The 18,302-nt window shown below is 47.4% G+C and overlaps 1 long non-coding RNA gene across 1 annotated transcript; it reads left to right on the forward strand.

Annotated features, from left to right (window-relative positions):
- Nucleotides 1–1,917: 1,917 nt before the first annotated feature.
- LOC134739249 (uncharacterized) lies at nucleotides 1,918–15,729 on the forward strand. The gene is made up of 2 exons (XR_010125861.1): nucleotides 1,918–2,225; nucleotides 13,829–15,729. It is a non-coding gene; the product is annotated as an uncharacterized LOC134739249 (long non-coding RNA).
- Nucleotides 15,730–18,302: the final 2,573 nt, after the last annotated feature.

Below are 18,302 nucleotides of genomic sequence, written 5' to 3' on the forward strand. Positions count from 1 at the left end.
GAATTGCTTGAACCCTGGAGGTGGAGATTGCAGTGAGCCTAGATCATGCCACTGCACTCCAGCCTGGGCAACAGAGTGAGACTCCATCTCAAAAAAAGAAAGGAAGGAAGGAGAAGAAGAAGAAGAAATGGTAAAGAGAAAATAATGAAATGGGATCAACAAAACCAAACATTATTTCTGTGAAAAGACTAATGGTGTGGACGACTCCTGTTGAAATTGATCAAGAAAAAAGAGAGAAAACACAATTAACTAATATCAGTAATTAAAAGTTAAAGAACCTGTAGACATTTTAAAAAGGAAAATAAAAGAGGATATTATGAATAATCTCATTACAATAGCGTAAAAATTTAAATGAAAGGGGCAAGTTTCTAGGAAAATACGCCTTACCAAAATGGTCGCAAGATGAAGAGAAAACTCAAATGAGTACCATCCCTAGTCATAGTAACAAATTATGAAATACTTTCATAGCCAGTTACTGACCATTTAAAACACTTTCCAGCCTTCACACAGAGCAGGGTCCAAAAGGCTATCCAGGCAGTAATTCTATGATTTATGTGTCATCAGAAGGTCTGGGGGATCTGGGGCATCCCTGGAAGAGTCATTGCACTTAGGAGGTTGATCGTAGCGGCTACGTACCAATTGGTATGAAATTATTTTGGAATTTGAGCAACCTGAAGTCCTATGGCACCAGCTGGACATCAGACCTCCCCATAATGGTTAAAGGAAGGGAATCGGTAATGCTTCCACAAAGAAAGCTCAGACCCAGAAGACTTCACCTATAAGCTCTTGAAAGAACTCATTCCAATGTTACCCCCAACTTTTCCACTTAATAGAAAAAGAGAGACTGCTTCCCAAATCTTCGTATGACAAGTACAGCACAAGAGAAAATTACAGGCCAATGTCACTTATGAATATAGATACCAAAATCCTAAATAAAACAGGAAATCAACTTGGGCAGTATGTAAAAATGATACTACATCATGGTAAAATTGGGTCTAATCCAGAAATGCAAGGTTGGTTTAACATTTGAAAACCAGTCAATATAATTTGCCTCATTAAAAAATTAAAGGAGAATTAGCCAGGCATGGTGGCGGATGCCTGTAATCCCAGCTGCTCCGGAGGCTGAGGCAGGAGAATCGCTTGAACCCAGGAGGTGGATGTTGGAGTGAGCCGAGGTTGTGTCGTTGTACTCCAGCCTGGGCAACAAGAGCAAACTCCACTCAAAAAAAAAAAAAAAAAAAAAATTAAAGGAGGAAGACGTGATCATCTCAGTATATGCAGAAACAGCTCAACATCTGTTTGTTTTAAAACTTGTAGCAAACTATCAACACAAGGGAATGTCTTTATCCTGGTAGAGGGCTCTACAAAAAACCTACAGCAAATATCTTAATTAATGTTGAAATGTGGAAAACATCCCCTTGAGATCAGTTACAAGGCAAGATTGGATGAATCCCCATTTCCATTAAACATCACACTGGATATCCTGAATCTGTTGCCCACTGTGGTGGCCATTGGCCACATGTGGCTGTCAAGCATTTGAAATGTGACTAGTTCAAACTCAGACAGAAGAATAAAATTAGATACAGGCCAGATTTCAAAGATTTAGTACCCAAAACCTGTAAAATGCCTCATTAATAAGTTGATATTTATTTCATATGGAAATGATAATATTTTGATACACTGGGTTAAATAAAAAATTCATCTTTTTTTTTTTTTGGAGACAGAGTTTTACTCTCGTTGCCCAGGCTGGAGTGCAAAGGCGCGATCTCAGGTCACTGCAACCTCTGCCTCCCAGGTTCAAGCGATTCTCCTGCCTCAGCCTCCCGAGTAGCTGGGATTACAGGCATGTGCCACCATGCCTGGCTAATTTTGTATTTTTAGAAGAGATGGGGTTTCTCCATGTTGGTCAGGCTGGTCTCGAACTGCTGACCTCAGGTGATCCGCTCGCCTCGGCCTCCCAAAGTGTTGGGATTATAGGTGTGAGCCACTGTTCCCGGCCTATAAATTAATTTTTAATGAAGATTTTAGAAAATTTTAAATTACAGTTGATCCTTGAACAACACAGGTATGAGCTATGTGAGTCCACTTATTCATGAGTCTTCTTCCTCCTCTGGGAGGTGGCAAGACAGCAAGACCCACCCCTCCTCTTCCTCCTCCTCCTCCTCAGCCTACAAAGCATGAAGAGATGAAGACCTTTATAATGATCCAGTTCCACTTAATGAAGAGTAAGTGTATTTTCTCTTATGATTTTCTTAATAACACTTTCTTTTCTCTGGCTTACTTTATTGTAAGAATACAGTATATAATGCATGTAGCATACAAAATATGCGTTCATTGACTGTTTATGTTATAGGTAAGGCTTCCAATCAACAGTAGATTATTAGTAGTTAAGTTTTGGGAGAGTCAAAAGTTATATGAGGCCAGGCGCAGTGGCTCACTCCTGTAATGCCAGCACTTTGAGAGGCCAAGGTGGGTGGATCACCTTAGGTCAGGAGCTCAAGACCACCCTGGTCAACATGGTGAAACCCCATCTCTACTGAAAACACAAAAATTAGCCAGATGTGGTGGTGGGCACAGCAATCCCAGCTGCTGGAGAGGCTGAGGCAGGAGAATTGCTTGAACCTAGCAGGCAGAGGTTGTAGTGAGCTGAGATGGCACCACTGCACTCCAGCCTGAGTGACACAGAAAGACTGTCTCAAAAAAAAAAAAAAGACAACAAATGAAAGAAAGGTGAAGTGATTTGAAATAAGACCATCAGCCAGTCGTGGTGGCTCACGCCTGTAAACCCAGCACTTTGGGAGGCCTTCAATAGCTTATAGGTGAAGTCTTCTGGGAGGCTGAGGTGGGCGGATCACAAGGTCAGGAGTTTGAGACCAGCCTGGTCAACATAGTGAAATCCCGTCTCTACTAAAAATACAAAAATTAGTCAGGCGTGGTGGCTTGCGCCTGTAGTCCCAGCTATTCGGGAGGCTGAGGCAGGAGAATTGCTTGAACCTGGAAGGCGGAGGTTGCAGTGAGCAAAGATCGCATCACTATACTCCAGCCTGAGCTACAGAGCAAGACTCCGTCTCAAAAAAGAAAGAAAGAAAGAAGACCATCATTATTTTCAGATTTTATGTAGAAAATTTTAAAAATCTTCAGAATATTTATAATTAATAAGAAAATTTAGCAAATTGTTGGATAAAATATCAACAGACAAAAACCTATTGTGTTTTGTGTTTCCATATGCCAGTAATAATTAGAAAATGAAGTAAAATATTATTTATGCTATAATAAAAATATGTAAGATATCTGGGAATAAATCTAATGAATATGTGCAAGGCCCTTATGGAATAAAATCGTAAAATTATATTGCAATACATTAAAGAAGATCTAAATTTATTTTTTTGGCCGGGCATGGTGGCTCACGCCTGTGATCCCAGCACTTTGGAAGTCCAAGGCGGGAGGATCACTTAAAGTCAGGATTTCGAGACCAGCCTGGCCAACATGGCAAAACCGCATCTCTGCTAAAAATACAAAATTTAGTCAGGCATGGTGGCATGTACCTATCTATGATCCCAGCTATTCTAGAGGCTAAGGTAGGAGGATCGCTTGAGCCTGGGAGGTTCAGGCCGCAGTGAGCCATGATTGCACCACTGCACTCCAGCCTGGGTGACAGAGCGAGACTGTTTAAAAAAAAAAAACAAAAAACAAGACATAAAGCTATAGCAAATAAGACAATGTCCTATTGTTCAAGACTAGATAAATAGAAAAAAAGGAATGACAATGAGAGCTTAGTCAAAGAGAGAAGGAGAGAGAGAGACTAAAATTGCAGTCACTGGGTAAAAGATAAACTTTTCAATAAATGGTGATAGTTATTCATACAGGAAATTAGACCATTAGACCTCCTACCTGGCAAAAGTTGACTCCATCTGACTTCAAATCCTAAATGTAAAAGACAAAATTCTGAAACTTTTAGAAGATGATATTTTAAAATATCTTTATCTTTATGATCATGAAGTAGGGAATCATTTCTTAAACAAGAAACCAGGAACATAAATCATATAGGAAACAATTGATAACTTAGACTCCATTAAAACTATGAGCTTTCTTTATGAAAATACATATAAAGTCAGCCAGCGACTTGAAAAGCTGAGGCAGGAGAACCGCTTGAACCTGTGGGGCGGAGGTTGCAGTGAGCTGAGATCGTGCCACTGCACTCCAGCCTGGGTGACAGAGTGAGACCCTGTCTTAAACAAACAAGGCCAGGAGCGGTGGCTCACGCCTATAATCTCAGCACTTTGGGAGGCTGAGGCCCGTGGATCACCCGAGTTCAGGAGTTCGAGACCAGCCTGGCCAGCCTGGCCAACATGGTGAAACCCCGTTTCTACTAAAAATACAAAAAACTACCGGGCATGGTGGGGGGTGCCTGTAATCCCAGCTACTCGGGAGGCTGAGTCAGGAGAATCGCTTGAACCCAGGAGGCGGAGGTTGCAGTGAGCCGAGATTGCACCACTGTACTCCAGCCTGGGCAACAAGAGTGAAACTCCGTTTCCAAACAAACAACAAAACAAAAAGAGCTGGGCGCAGTGGCTCATACCTGTAATCCCAGCACTTTGGGAGGCTGAGACGGGCGGATCACCTGAAGTCAGGAGTTCAAACCAGCCTGGCCAACATGGCAAAACTCCATCTCTACTAAAAACTACAAAAATTAGCCAGGCGTGGTGGCAGGCACCTGTAATCCCAGCTACTCGGGAGGCTGAGGCAGGAAGAATCGCTTGAACCCAGGAGGCAGAGGTTGTAATGAGCTGAGGTGGCACCACTGCACTCCAGCCTGGGCGACAGAGTGAGACTCCATCTAAAAAAAAAAAAAAAAAGAAAAGAAAAGAAAAGAAGAAAATGTATATAAAGTGAACAGAAAAGAAAAATATTTAAAACACTCATAAATGGACAAAGGAGGTGATGTAAAGAGTTCCTGTGAATCAAGTGGGAAGACGGACAATCAGTTGTAGCAAAATACAGGAGTGCAGAATGTGGCAAAGACTTGGACAGGCAAAGAGAGGAATCACCAGTGGCCAACAGTTGTGAAAAGTTGTTCAGGCTCATGAGTAACGCAAATAAAATCCCACAATGAGATACGACTGATTAACAAAAATTTTAAAGTCCGTTTTAAAAATTATTGCAAGCAGGCTAAGTGTGGTGGCTCACCCCTGTAAACCCAATGCTCTGGGAGGCTGAGGTGGGAGGATTGCTTGAGCCCAGGAGATTGAGATCAGCTTGTGCAATATAGCAAGACCCTTGTCTCTGCAAAAAAAAATCAGAAATTAGCCAGGTGTGGTGATGCATGCCTGTACTCCGAGCTACTCAGGAGGCTCAGGTGGGAGGATCACTTGACCCCAGGAGTTCAAGGCTGCAGTGAGATATGATCACGCTACTGCACTCCAGCCTGGGTGACAGCGAGAGACCCTGTTAAAAAAAAAAAAAAAAAAAAAAAAAAAAAAAAAAAAAAACTTACAAGCACTGGCAAGAATGTGGAACAATTCTTCTCTTCTTCTTCTTCCTTCTTCCTTCTTCCTTCTTCTTTCTTCTTCTTCTTCTTCTTCCTCTTCTTCTTCTTCTTCTTCTTCTTCTTCTTTCTTCTTCTTCTTCTTCCTCTTCCTCTTCCTCTTCCTCTCCTTCTCCTTCTCCTTCTTCTCCGTCTCCGTCTCCTTCTCCTTCTTCTTCTTCTTCTTCTTTTCTTCTTCTTCTTCGACAGAGTCTCACTCTGTCACCCAGGCTGGAGTGCAGTAGTGTGATCTCGGCTTACTGCAACCTCCACTTTCCGGGTTCAAGTGATTCTCCTGTCTCAGCCTCCTGAGTAGCTGGGATTACAGGCATCTGCCACCACACCTGGTTAATTTTTTTGTATTTTTAGTAGAGATGGGGTTTTGCCATGTGGGCCAGGCTGGTCTCGAGCTCCTGACCTCAGGTGATCCACCTGCCTCAGCCTCCCAAAGTACTAGGATTACAGGCATGAGCCACCACACTCTGCCTAATTTTTGTATTTTTAGTAGAGACGGGGTTTTACTATGTTGGTTAGGCTGGTTTCAAATTCCTGACCTCGTGATCCACCCACCTCGGCCTCTCAAAATGCTGGGATTACAGGCGTAAGCCACTGTGCCTGGTCTATGTATGGTAACTTTTTTTTTTTTTTTTTTTTTTTGAGATGGAGTCTTGCTCTTGTTGCCCAGGCTGGAGTGCAGTAGCATGAACTTGGCTCACTGCAACCTCTGCCTCCTGGGCTCAAGCAATTCTCCTGCCTCAACCTCCCAAGTAGGTGGGATTACAGGCATGCACCAACACGCCCAGCTAATTTTTGTATTTTTAGTAGAGGCGGGGTTTCTCCATGTTGGTCAGGCTGGTCTTGAACCGCTGACCTCAGGTGATCTACCTGCCTCGGCCTGCCAAAGTGCTGGGATTACAGGTGTGAGCCATGGCACCTGGCCATGTATGGTAACTTTTAAAGAAAATTCCAAACTGTTTTCTAATGTAGCTGTGCTATTTTGCATTTCCACCAACACTATTTGAGAGTTCCAGTTGCTCCACATCCTCACCAACACTTAATATTGTCAGTCTTCAATTTTAGCTATTTATTGCCCATATACTGACTGAATGTAGAGAATTTGCATTTCTCTAATGGCTAATGATGTTGAAGACCCTTTCAAGTGCTTATTTGCCATTCATATATCCTCTTTGGTGAAATGTGTTTTCAAATATTTTGCCCATTTTAAAAATCAGGTCATCTTCTTAGTCTTGAGTTACAAGAATTCTTGGCCAGGCATGGTGGCTCACGCCTGTAATCCCAGCACTTTGGGAGGCTGAAGCAGGCAGATACTTGAGATTAGGAGTTCGAGACCAGCCTGACCAACATGGTGAAACCTCATCTCAACTAAAAATACAAAAATTAGCCAGGCATGGTGGTGTGTGCCTATAATCCCAGCTACTTGAGAGGCTGAGACATGAGAATCACTTAAGCCCAGGAGGCAGAGGTTGCAGTGAGCTAAGATAGCACCACTGTACTCCAGCCTGGGCAAACGGAGCGAGACTCCATCTCAAAAAAAAAAAAAAAAAAAGAATTCTTTATACAAATATTTTCACCAAGACCGGTTTGCCTTTTAATTTTTTTCTTTCTTTTTTACTTTCTTTCTTTCTTTCTCTTTTTTTTTTTTTTTTTTTTTTTTGAGATAGGGCCTCACCCTGTCACCCATGCTGGAGTGCAATGGCATGATCATGGCTGACTGCACCCTTGACCTCCCAGGCTCAAGTAATTCTCCTACCTCAGTCTCCTAAGTAGCTGGGACTATAGATGCACACCACCATGCCCAGCTAATTTTTGCATTTTTTTTTGTAGAGATAGGGTTTGGCACTATTGCCCAGGCTGGTCTCGAACTCTTGAACTCAAGCAATCCACCTGCCTTGGCCTCTCACAGTGCTGGGATTATAGGCAAGAGCCGCTGCATCTGGCCACCTTTTAATTTTTTAAATGATGTCTTTTGAAGAACAAAAGCTCTCACATTGCAGAATAGGATCCATTTTGAGTTAATTTTGTATATGATGTGGGGTGAGGATCAAGGTTCATTTTTTTCCATATGGTTAATCAATTGTTCCAGCACCTTTTGTTGGAAAGACTGTACTTCTCCTTACTGAATTGCCTTAACACATTTATCAAAAGTCAGTTGCTCTTATGTGCATGGATTAAATTCTGAACTCTCAATTCTGTTCCTTGATCACTTGGGCTCAAGTGATCCTTCCCCCTCAGCCTCCTGAGCAGCTGGGACCACAGGTGTGTGCCACTATGCCTGGCTAACTTAAAAAAAAAAAATTGTAGCGATGGGGTCTCACTATGTTGCTCAGGCTGGTCTGCAGCTACCGGCCTCCAACAATCCTCTCACCTTGGTCTCCTAAAGTGTTGGGATTACAGGCATCAGTCACCATGCCCAGCCCTATACTAAGTCTTAAAATCAGGTAGTCTAAGTCTTGTAACTTTGTTCTTTTTTTTTTTTTTTTTGGCTTTTCTAGATCTGCTGCCCTTTCATTTAAAGAGCAAAGGGCACATTGTCAATTTCTACCAAAAAGAAAAAAGACTACTGATATTTTTATTGGGATTATTTTGCATCTATAGATCAATTTGGAAATAATTTATATCTTAACAATATTGAATTTTCCAACCCATGAAAACATTCCATCTCTTCATTATTTAGGTTCTGTTTACTTTCTATAAGCAATGTTCTACAGTTTGGGGGTACAATTGCAGTTTCACATCTTCACCAGGTTATCCCTAAGTGTTTCGTGGCCATTGTAAGCGGTGTTTCTAATTTTCAATTTTAATTGTTCATGACTAGTTTATGCAACTCAATTGTATTTCTTTATATTGGGCTTGTATTTGACAACATTGCAAAACTCGCTTGTTAGTTCCACTAGCTTTTTTGTAAATTCCATTCAGTTTTCTTTTTCCCTTTTTCTTTTTTTTTTTTTTTTTTGAGATGAAGTCTTGCTCTGTCACCCAGGCTGGAGTGCAGTGGCGCCATCTCAGCTCACTGCAACCTCTGCCTCCTACATTCAAGTGATTCTCCTGCCTCAGCCTCCCTAGTAGCTGGAATTACAGGTGTGCGCCACCACGTCCACCTAATTTTTAATATTTTTAGTAGAGAAGGGGTTTCACCAAGTTGGCCAGACTGGTCTTGAACTCCTGACCTCAGGTGATCCGCCTGCCTCGGCCTCCCAAAGTGCTGGGATTACTGGTATGAGCCAGGGTGCCTGGCCCAGTTTTCTTTTTTTCTTTTTTTTTTTTTTTGAGATGAAGTTTTTTGCTCTTATCACCCAGGCTGGAGTACAATGGCACAATCTTGGCTCACTGCAATCTCCACCACCTGGATTCAAGTGATTCTCCTGCCTCAGCCTCCCAAGTAGCTGGGATTACAGGCATGAGCCACCATGCCCAGCTAATTTTTGTATTTTTAGTAGAGACAGGGTTTCACCATGTTGGCCAGGCTAGCCTTGAACTCCTGACCTCAAGTGATCTGCCAGTCTCAGCCTCCCAAAGTGCTGGGATTACTGGTATGAGCCACGGTGCCTGTCCCAGTTTTCTATATAGATGATAATGTCTGTGAATAACGACAGCTTTAATTTATTTCTAACCTGTATGCCTTTTTTTCTTGCCTTATTGCATTGGCTAAGACCTTCAGTACAATGTTGAATAGAAATATTGACAGTAAATATACTTGCTTTCTTCCTGATCTTAGGGAGATAGCACTCAGATTTTTACCAGTATTTATGATGTCAGCTATAGATTTGTGTAGACACCCTTTATTAGATTGAGAGAGCGCAGTGGCTCACACTTGTAATCCCAGCACTTTGGAAGGCTGAGGTGTGCAGATCATGAGATCAGGAGTTTGAGACCAGCTTGACCAACATGGTGAAACCCCATCTCTACTAAAAATAAAAAAATTAGTCAGGCATGGTGGCACGCACCTGTTATCCCAGCTACTCAGGAGGCTGAGGCAGGAGAATTGCTTGAACCTGGGAGGTGGAGGTTGCAGTGAGCCGAGATCACACTACTGCACTCCAGCCTGGGCGTGACAATGTGAGACTGTTCAAAAATAAAAAATAAAAAAACCCAATGGGTCATATACAAAAATGATGACACAGAATGACTTCAGACTGCTCAATAGAGACAGTAAAAGTAGGAGGACGATAGAGGAATCCCTTCACATTCCTGGAAAAGCATCATTTCAACTTAGGATTCTATACCTAACCAAACTACCAATGAAGTATGAGGAGGGACACAAAAACATTTCAGACACACAAAGTCTCCAAAATTTTATTGCCCATGCACTCTTTCTCAGGAAGGTACTGCAGGATTTTTGCCACCAAAAAGATGGAGTAGAACAAATAAGAAGTCATGGGAGGCTGGGCGCAGTGGCTCAGGGCTGTAACTGTAATCCCAGCACTGTGGATGCCAAGGTGGGTGGATCACCTGAGGTCAGGAGTTTGAGACCAGCTTGGCCAACATGGCAAAGCCCTGTCTCTACTAAAAATACAAAAATTAGCCGGGCGTGGTGGTGGGCACCTGTAATTTCAGCTACTTGGGAGGCTGAGGCAAGATAATCAATTCAATCCAGGAGGTGAAGGTTGCAGTGAGCCAAGATCACGCCACTGCACTCCAGGCTGGGTGACAGTGTGAGACTCTGTCTCAAAAAAGCAAAACAACAACAACAACAAAAAGAAGTCATGAGAGCCGGGGGAAAGGAGAGAACTGAAGGAGATTTCCAGAACAACAGGTATAGCCTGGGTGCAGAGGAGAGTCTGTTCAGACCACAGCAACTTAGGAGGCACTGGGAGAGCTGCCTTCAGGAAGATGAAATTAATGGAATAGCTGATGGGCCCAAAAGCATTGAGATGGCTTAGGTAATTGGCAGGATGTCTGGGATCAAACTAGTAATAAGAACATTTTAAAAAATGAAGCAGGCCAGGTACAGTGGCTCATGCCTGTAATCCCAGCACTTTGGGAGGCTGAGGCAGGAGGAACACTTGCATACAGGAGTTCAAGACCAGCCTGGGCAACATAGTGAGACCTAGTCTCTACAAAATATCAAAAATTAGCTGGGTGTGGTGGTATGTGCTTGTAGTCCCAGCTACTCAGAAGGCTGAGGTGGAAGGATGGCTTGAGCTCATGGGGTTGAGGGTGCAGTAAGCTGTGATCGCATTACTGCACTCCAGCCTTGGTGACAGAGTGAGACCCTGTCTCAAAATAAATAAAATAAAATGAAGCAAAATAAAAGATAAGTAGAAAGTCCAGAAAAAATAAAGTTAATTTTGAGAAAGTGGAAGTAGTCATAGTACACCACGTGGCTCAGTTATGAAGCACACTGACATAATCTTTTTTTTTTTTTTTTTTTTTGTGAGACGGAGTTTCGCTCTTGTTGTCCAGGCTGGAGTGCAGTGGTACAGTCTCAGCTCGCTGCAACCTCCGCCTCCTGGGTTCAAGTGATTCTCCTGCCTCAGCCTCCTGAGTAGCTGGGATTACTGCCGTGCGCCACCCTGCCTGGCTAATTTTTGTATTTTTAGTAGAGTTGGGGTTTCACCATGTTGGCCAAGCTGGTCTCGAACTCCTGACCTTGTGATCCACCCTCCTCAGCCTCCCGAAGTGCTGGGATTACAGGCGTGAGCCACCGTGCCCAGCCTTGACATAATCTTAATGATATAATACTGGATATTGCTTTAACCAAAAGGACAATATAATTATGCTGGGACAATGGAGGGAAAGGAGGAGCAGAGGAGAGCCATACCCTCCCACTCTATAGTAGCCATCATTAGGTAATGTCAAACACCAAAAGATCCAGAAGTGGCCCATAGCATGCAGTTTTCGTGGTTTACACAAAAGAACCAGCTAAAGGAACTGAAATGGTTGCCTCTGGAAAGAGGTAAAACAGGGTGGGGAATATTATTTTTCTCAATGAACCTTGCAGAGGGCCAGGCGCGGTGGCTCATGCCTGTAATCTCAGCACTTTGGGAAGCTGAGGGTGGCAGATCATGAGATCAGGAGTTTGAGACCAGCTTGACCAACATGGTGAAACCCCATCTCTACTAAAAATTAGCCGGGTAGGGTGGCATGCACCTGTAATTCTAGCTACTCAGGAGGCTGAGGCAGGAGAATCACTTGAACCCAGGCGGTGGAGGTTGCAGTGAGCCAAGATCGCACCACTGCACTCCAGCCTGGGTGACAGAGCGTGATCCTGTCTCAAAAAAAAAAAAAAAAAAGAACCTTGCAGAACTATATGATATGTGTGTATATATACACATTATAAATATAAATTATATGCATGTATAATAATGTGTGTTCCATATAATAAGAAAATACATATATATACACATTACACAGGTATAATTTTGATGTGTAAATACCAAAAAAAGGAGCCCTGAATATAGTCTCTAAGGGAAGGCAGTTGGGGGCCTCCGCAACTGCCTGTGGACCTTCGCTGGAGGGAAACAGGACTGAGGTGGGTGAGCTACTCAGGAAGCCTCTGCATGGCCCAGCAAAGACAAGAGCATGGCCTAGACTATGGCCCTGCAGGAGAATGGAGAGAGGTAATCAGATTAGACAGAGAGAAAAGATGTGGTGAATTAACTGGGGTATGGGGCAGGTAGAAGGTCAGTATGGATGCCCCAGTCTGGGAAAGCGTAGTGCCCTCCACTGAGCTGAGCCTTCTCCTTTCAGAGGGGAAACAGACGTCATCAGAGGAGAAGCCCCTCACTTTCCTGCCTCAAACCCCCGCCCCAGGAGGACCACGTTCATAGGCAGGTGGTCAGTCAGTCACACAGGACTTCCCTCCTGAAAGGGCCAAGCATGTGGCTTAATGCTCTGCTGTCTTGAAATTCATAACAATTGTTGAACAAAGGGCCCCATGTTTTCATTCTGCATGGGACCCCACAAATTATGCAGCCACCCCTACCCACCCCCAGTATGTCTATACCCACATCTGGCTCGTCTTACCTGCTCAGGCATCAAAATTATCTGTAGAGCTTGTAAAAACCCAAACTCTCAGACCTACCTCCACCTCTATATGGGTTCTTGATCTCAAGGACAACTGCCACCATCCTCTAAGTGTCTTAGACCTTCTGTCCTCAAAGTGTGGTCTGAGACCTGCAGCATCAACCTCACTCGGGAGCTTGTCAGAAATGCAGATTCCCAGGATCCACCCCACACCCACTGAGTCAGAACCTGCAGTGTAGCAGGACCCCCAGGGGACTCACCTGCACATTTATTTGTGAGAAGCACCGTCTTAGGCTATCTCAAGGGAACATTCTAGACTTTTCCCCCCTAATTCACAGGTCACCAGGTACTTTGAGTTATTCCCTAATTACATCGCACATCCCGCTGCAACTGCCCCCAGGATGGCTCCTCTTGGAGGTCCCACGACCTCTCAAACTGAACATACACAGACCTGAGCGCCCTGCCCTCTTCTTCTCCCAGGTCACTTCTTCCTCCCCCTCCTCTTCCCACTCCCCCTTCTCCTCCCCTTTTTCCGGTACCTGTCCAGGTGAACTGAGCCAGCCAAGTCAGGTACCCAAGGAGTGTTCCAGGTCCTCTTCTGGCTCACCTCCCTCCACCTCTCACCATCCCCTTCTCCCAGTCTCTATAGCCACCACCGCCCACCCTCCAAGACGTAGCCACCAGCACCTCTCACTTCAGCCACCTCCACTATCTCGCACTGGCAGTGGACTGACCACGTCACTCCCTAGAACAACCCCTCGGTGGCTCTCAGCTCAGGGCTGTTCTGCACTGGCACACCTCCCCACCCGCCCTCTGCTTACTAAACGCTTCCACTATCACTATTGCTTCCAGCTTTCAAAACGAAGCCCGATCAGCTTCTCCTCCACAGCCTCCCCCTGGCTACTCCTCTGCCTGCCCCCGCCAAAACTTCTGGGATCCCCTCAGCCACAGCCCTGGTCCTGCTATGGTCTGCGTGTCTCCCCCAGCAGCCTGGGAGCTCCTCTGGGAGGGACAGGGAACTGCCTGATTCAGTCACCAGCCTGGTGCTCTGCCTGGGGCCATGCACACAATAGGGTCCTGTGTTTGAGTAGATAAAGGCCCAGTGAGGGGCTAGCCTTCAGCAAGCCACAGGGAGAGGGCAGAAGATGGGGTTACGCATTGGGAGTGGGGAAAGCTGTTACAGAGGTGCCCTTGTAGACCCAGCTACAGGCGGGAGAATTGCTTGAGCCTAGTTCAAGACCAGCCAGGGCAACACAGCAAGACTCCATCCCTAAAAAAAATAAATTTAACATTTTATTTTATTTTATTTATTTTTAGATGGAGTTTCACCCTGTCGCCCAGGCTGGAGTGTAGTGGCGTGATCTCGGCTCACTAGAACCTCTGCCTCCCAGATTCAAGTGATTCTCCTGCCTCAGCCTCCCTAGTAGCTGGGATTACAGGTGCGCACCACCATGCCTGGCTAATTTTTGTATTTTTAGTAGAGAGGGGGTTTCACCATGTTAGGCTGGTCTCGAACTCCTGACATCACGTGATCCACCCGCCTCTGCCTCCCAAAGTGCTGGGATTACAGGCGTGAGCCACCATGCCTGACCAAAAAATTAAATTTAAAATCTTAAAAAGGTCAGCCCCGGTTGAATAAAAAATAGAGAGGGATGGCTACTGGACGCCTGGTGCCGTTTCCGTCCAGAGCCCTGGAGGGCAGCAGGATTCTCTCTGCCCACCAGGTGGCGCCAGATCCCCGGCGTCCGGCTGCCCAGCGCTCGGTCCCCGCTGGGCAGCCGGGTGGATGGGGCCCCAGGGAAGCCAGAGGCAGAGCCTGCAGGACCCACAGCAGGTCCTCGAAGGGACATGCCCCATTTGCTTTCCTCGCCTGAGCGTTCACCATCAGCACCCTCCACAGTACATGGAGGAGGGCTGTGGATGATGGGTGTGTCACGGGAAAATGGAAGAGAAGGCTGAGCGTCTTGCAAAGCAGCTATCGGGTGATGGAGCCAGACATTTGCACACCTGCAGGCTGGGTCACATCCTGTTTTCTGAAGACGCTCACCATGGGGCCTGTCTGCGCGGCCACCGGAGCCAGGATCGAGCCCAGACAGTCCAGTCCCAAACAGACCGACACTCTTAAGTACTGGGCTTGCCGGCTGCCCCTCCCTGGGGTCAGATCCCCTCCTGTTACAGATGAGGAAACTGAGGCCCAGAGAGGGGAATCGCTTGCTGAGGATCCATCCCTTGTGTGGAGCAGAACCAAAATGAGGACTCCTGCCTGGTGGCTCCGAGGCCAGCACCCCTTCCTCCGCCATCATGGAAACCCCTAGTCCCTTCCTGACCAAGGAGCGCCGGCCCCCCTCCCGTGGGCTTTTCCCAGGAGCCTCCCTGTTCTGCCCAGTTCCCCCCTCCTCCCTTGCTCCAGACCCAAGCCACCCACAGACTACAACCCTTGCTACAGCCCCTTTCAACAGCCCCCGAGAGGATTTCCACCAGGGATTGGAAGAGGTCCTCATCCCTCCCACCCCCGCGCCGGATGGGGGCCGGAGGGGCAGGTGCGCGAGCGGCGCCGGATGGAGGATAGAGGGGCAGGAGGAGGTGTGGGCAGGCATGTCTTTTCCGGGTCCCACCTGAGGCCCCAGGTGCAGCCCCCTCGCACCATCCCCCGTCTGCCTGTGTCTGGGACCCAGGGCTGCGGCGGAGATCCATTTCCTCCCAGCCTCTGACCACCTGCTCCTGCCTCTCCGCACGTCTGCTTCTCCCCTCATCCCCTTACCAAGCCCGGGCCTCTGCTCCTTTCCTGCAAGCTCCCCACAGTTATCCTGCCTCTTCTCAGGGCACCCTTCCTTTCCTCCCATGTCTCAGTGTTGTCTTCCCCTAGCTGGGCCCCGGGCAGCCCCCTCCCTGAGCACTCCTCCACCAGCTCTCAGTCCACAGCTGGGAAAACTGAGGCCTCTAATCTGGGGGCTACTCAGGCACATGGTTGGAGCTCGGTTATCTGTGTGTCCCCAAGGCCTGCCACAGAGCCCAGCACTGGGGTAGACTCTGCAGTGGGAGATGGTGGGTGGGTTCAGCTGTGCTGGAATCTGGCTTCACCACTGCATGCTGTGCAGCCTGAAGAAGGTCCCTCAACCTCTCTGAACCTCCATTTTCTCATTTGGAAAATGAGGTCTATTTTGTAGGGTTGTAGTGAGAATTGACAAGACAATGTTTGCAAAATAAATATCACAGTATAAGGTGGTTGCCATTCCTTCATTCTATAAATATTGATTGAACACCGTTTTTTTTTTTCAGATGGAGTTTCACTCTTGTTGCCCAGGCTGGAGTGCAGTGGTGTGACCTCAGCTCACTGCAACCTCTGCCTCCTGAGTCCAAGCAATTCTCTTGCCTCAGCCTCCCAAGTAGCTGGGATTACAGGCGTGTGGTACCAGGCGTGTGCTACCACGCCTGGCTAATTTTGTACTTTTTTTTTTTTTTTTTTTAAACTAGAGATGGGGTTTCACCATCTTGGTCAGGCTGGTCTCGAACTCCTGACCTCAGGTGATCTGCCTGCTTCAGCCTCCCAAAGTGCTGCGATTACAAGTGTGAGCCACCGCGCCCGGCCTGATTGAACACCTATTACGTCTCATTATTATTAAGTTCAAAAGAAAAGAAGCCAATTCAGCAGACCCCAGATTCCCTGACTCCCATCCTATGCTGTTTCCTGGTGCAACCTCCACTCCTAATCCACACAGAGGCATCACCCTAAATTACCCGGCTGCACATATCACTACCCTGGTCAAAAGCCCTCAGCAGTTCCCCGGTGCCTAGGGTGTCAGCTCCCGACTCCTGGCAGTGACACTCAAGACCCTCTGTGATCTGGCTCCAGCCTCTTTTCCATGCGATCTGTCTATGTTGTGACACCAACTTCGACTACAGGTGCGCAGATCTGGGTCCCATGGCCAGAACACCCTGGGCTTTCTCACCGCCACGCCTGTGCTCCTGCTATGCCCTTGAGTGGAACAGCTACCATTTTTGTCCTTACCCAACAAAGTCCCTTCCACATTTTCTGGCCCGTTTCCCTCAGGTGGCCTCTCTGACCACCTGGAGCCAGGCTCTGAACCTCAGTCAGCCTCCTCGCCTAAGCATCCTGTCCCCCGCTCCCCGACCGGGCCCTGCAAGGCCGGCTCTATCACCAATCATTGGCAGGAACCACTGGGCTAACAGCAGGTGCTGGACCGATCCACATGACAGGGGATGGCCTGACCTGCCCGTGTGGTCAGAGTCTAGCTCTGCCATTGTCCCACGGGGATCATTCTTATCTGTCACATTCCTAAATGGACTAGAATGGTGGCCTCCTCTGCCCCGGGACCCTACTCTCTCCAGGCAATGGAGAAACAGCCAGGGGTCCCCCCACCACTAACTGCCCCACTGACACTGTAGGGTCTCTTCCCATAGTCACGGTGCAGGCATCAACCAGATACCAGACTAAATGGGATTATCCAGACAGGACCACTGGGCCAGAGCCTTCTGCTGGAGGGAGGGAGCTTTGCTCCTCCCCTACACCCTCCCTGTTCCCAGGGCTCAGTCCCTTCTACAAGATCCCACCAAGCCTTCACAAGCCTGCCCCATCTAGCGATGGGGAGCCCCATACCCCCTGGGGCATCTTGTCGATCTCTGATAGTTAGTTCAGAGCTGAGCTAGCTGCCTCCACGGAATTTCTGCCCCATTCATTCATTCTCTATGAGTTCCTTCTGCAAGCATTGAGCACCTACTGGGTGCTAGTTGATGTGCCAGCTTGCCTGAGCTTTGCAACACCTCTATGAGGTGTGAAGGCGGATGCTGATGACAGTGAAGTGAGGTGCAAAACCAGTGAGGAAAGTGAGGTGCAAGAGAGATCACCGCTCACACAGAATCTCACAATCAGGCAGCAGCTGGGCCAGGAGTAGATTTTCCATCTGGGTGACCCAGGAGCCTGTGCTCTTTCTTCCACTGAACTGAATATGTCCCCTAGCAGGACTTGGGAGGGGTAATACTTGGGGAGGTGGGGGCAGGACTAGCCTATCCAGTCCCCCAAAGCCTTCAGTAGACGGCACAGAGCTGGACCTGGGTTGGGGTTACCAAGGGTAGCTTTGGAGCTGCTGCAGCCGCTGCTCACCCCCAGGAGTCTCCTTCTGAGAAGGAAGTATTATTGCGCCTACATTGTGTTGGGAGGGAAAACGTGGGGTCCTTGGAGCCCTGCCAGCCCCCTGCCTTCAGGCTGTTTGGCTTTGTTTGTTTTTTTGGTCTTTTTTTTTTTCCTTTTTCTTTGGGCTGATTGTTCTCATTAAATCTTTTTGTCCTGTTTTGTTTTTTACGGGGCTGACAATGCTGCTCAGTGCTTAGTGCGGCTTCCTGTGTTTCTGCCCCAGCGCAGGCCTCGATGGGGCAGCGCTTCCTGTTGTGAGCCGTCGCCATGGCAACTGGAGGCCTGGTGGGCTCCATGGGGGTATGGGGAGGGGTGACATCAGTGACGTCACCGGGTGAGAAGGCAAGGGGCAGGGGTCTGGAGGGGGTTGCATGGGGGAAGGGCAGCCAGCAGCCAGCCGGCGCATTGCTGAGAGCTGACTCACAGCCCGGGAAGGGGAAGAATGCCCTCACATTCTTTTGGGAGGTAAACAAGGTCAGGGAATGCGGCTGGGATCCTGTTTACCTGACCCTGGCCCCCCGGGGGACCCGAAGCCCTTACAGGACAACACACTGGAATAGAACCAGCCAGACCTGGGGGGCTAGGGAAGCAGGGGAGAAGGGAGGGACCGTGAGGGGGCCCCAGGTGGGGGCCAGAGAC

This window comes from Pongo pygmaeus, chromosome 23 (assembly GCF_028885625.2).
Source record: "Pongo pygmaeus isolate AG05252 chromosome 23, NHGRI_mPonPyg2-v2.0_pri, whole genome shotgun sequence".
NCBI lineage: Eukaryota > Metazoa > Chordata > Mammalia > Primates > Hominidae > Pongo > Pongo pygmaeus.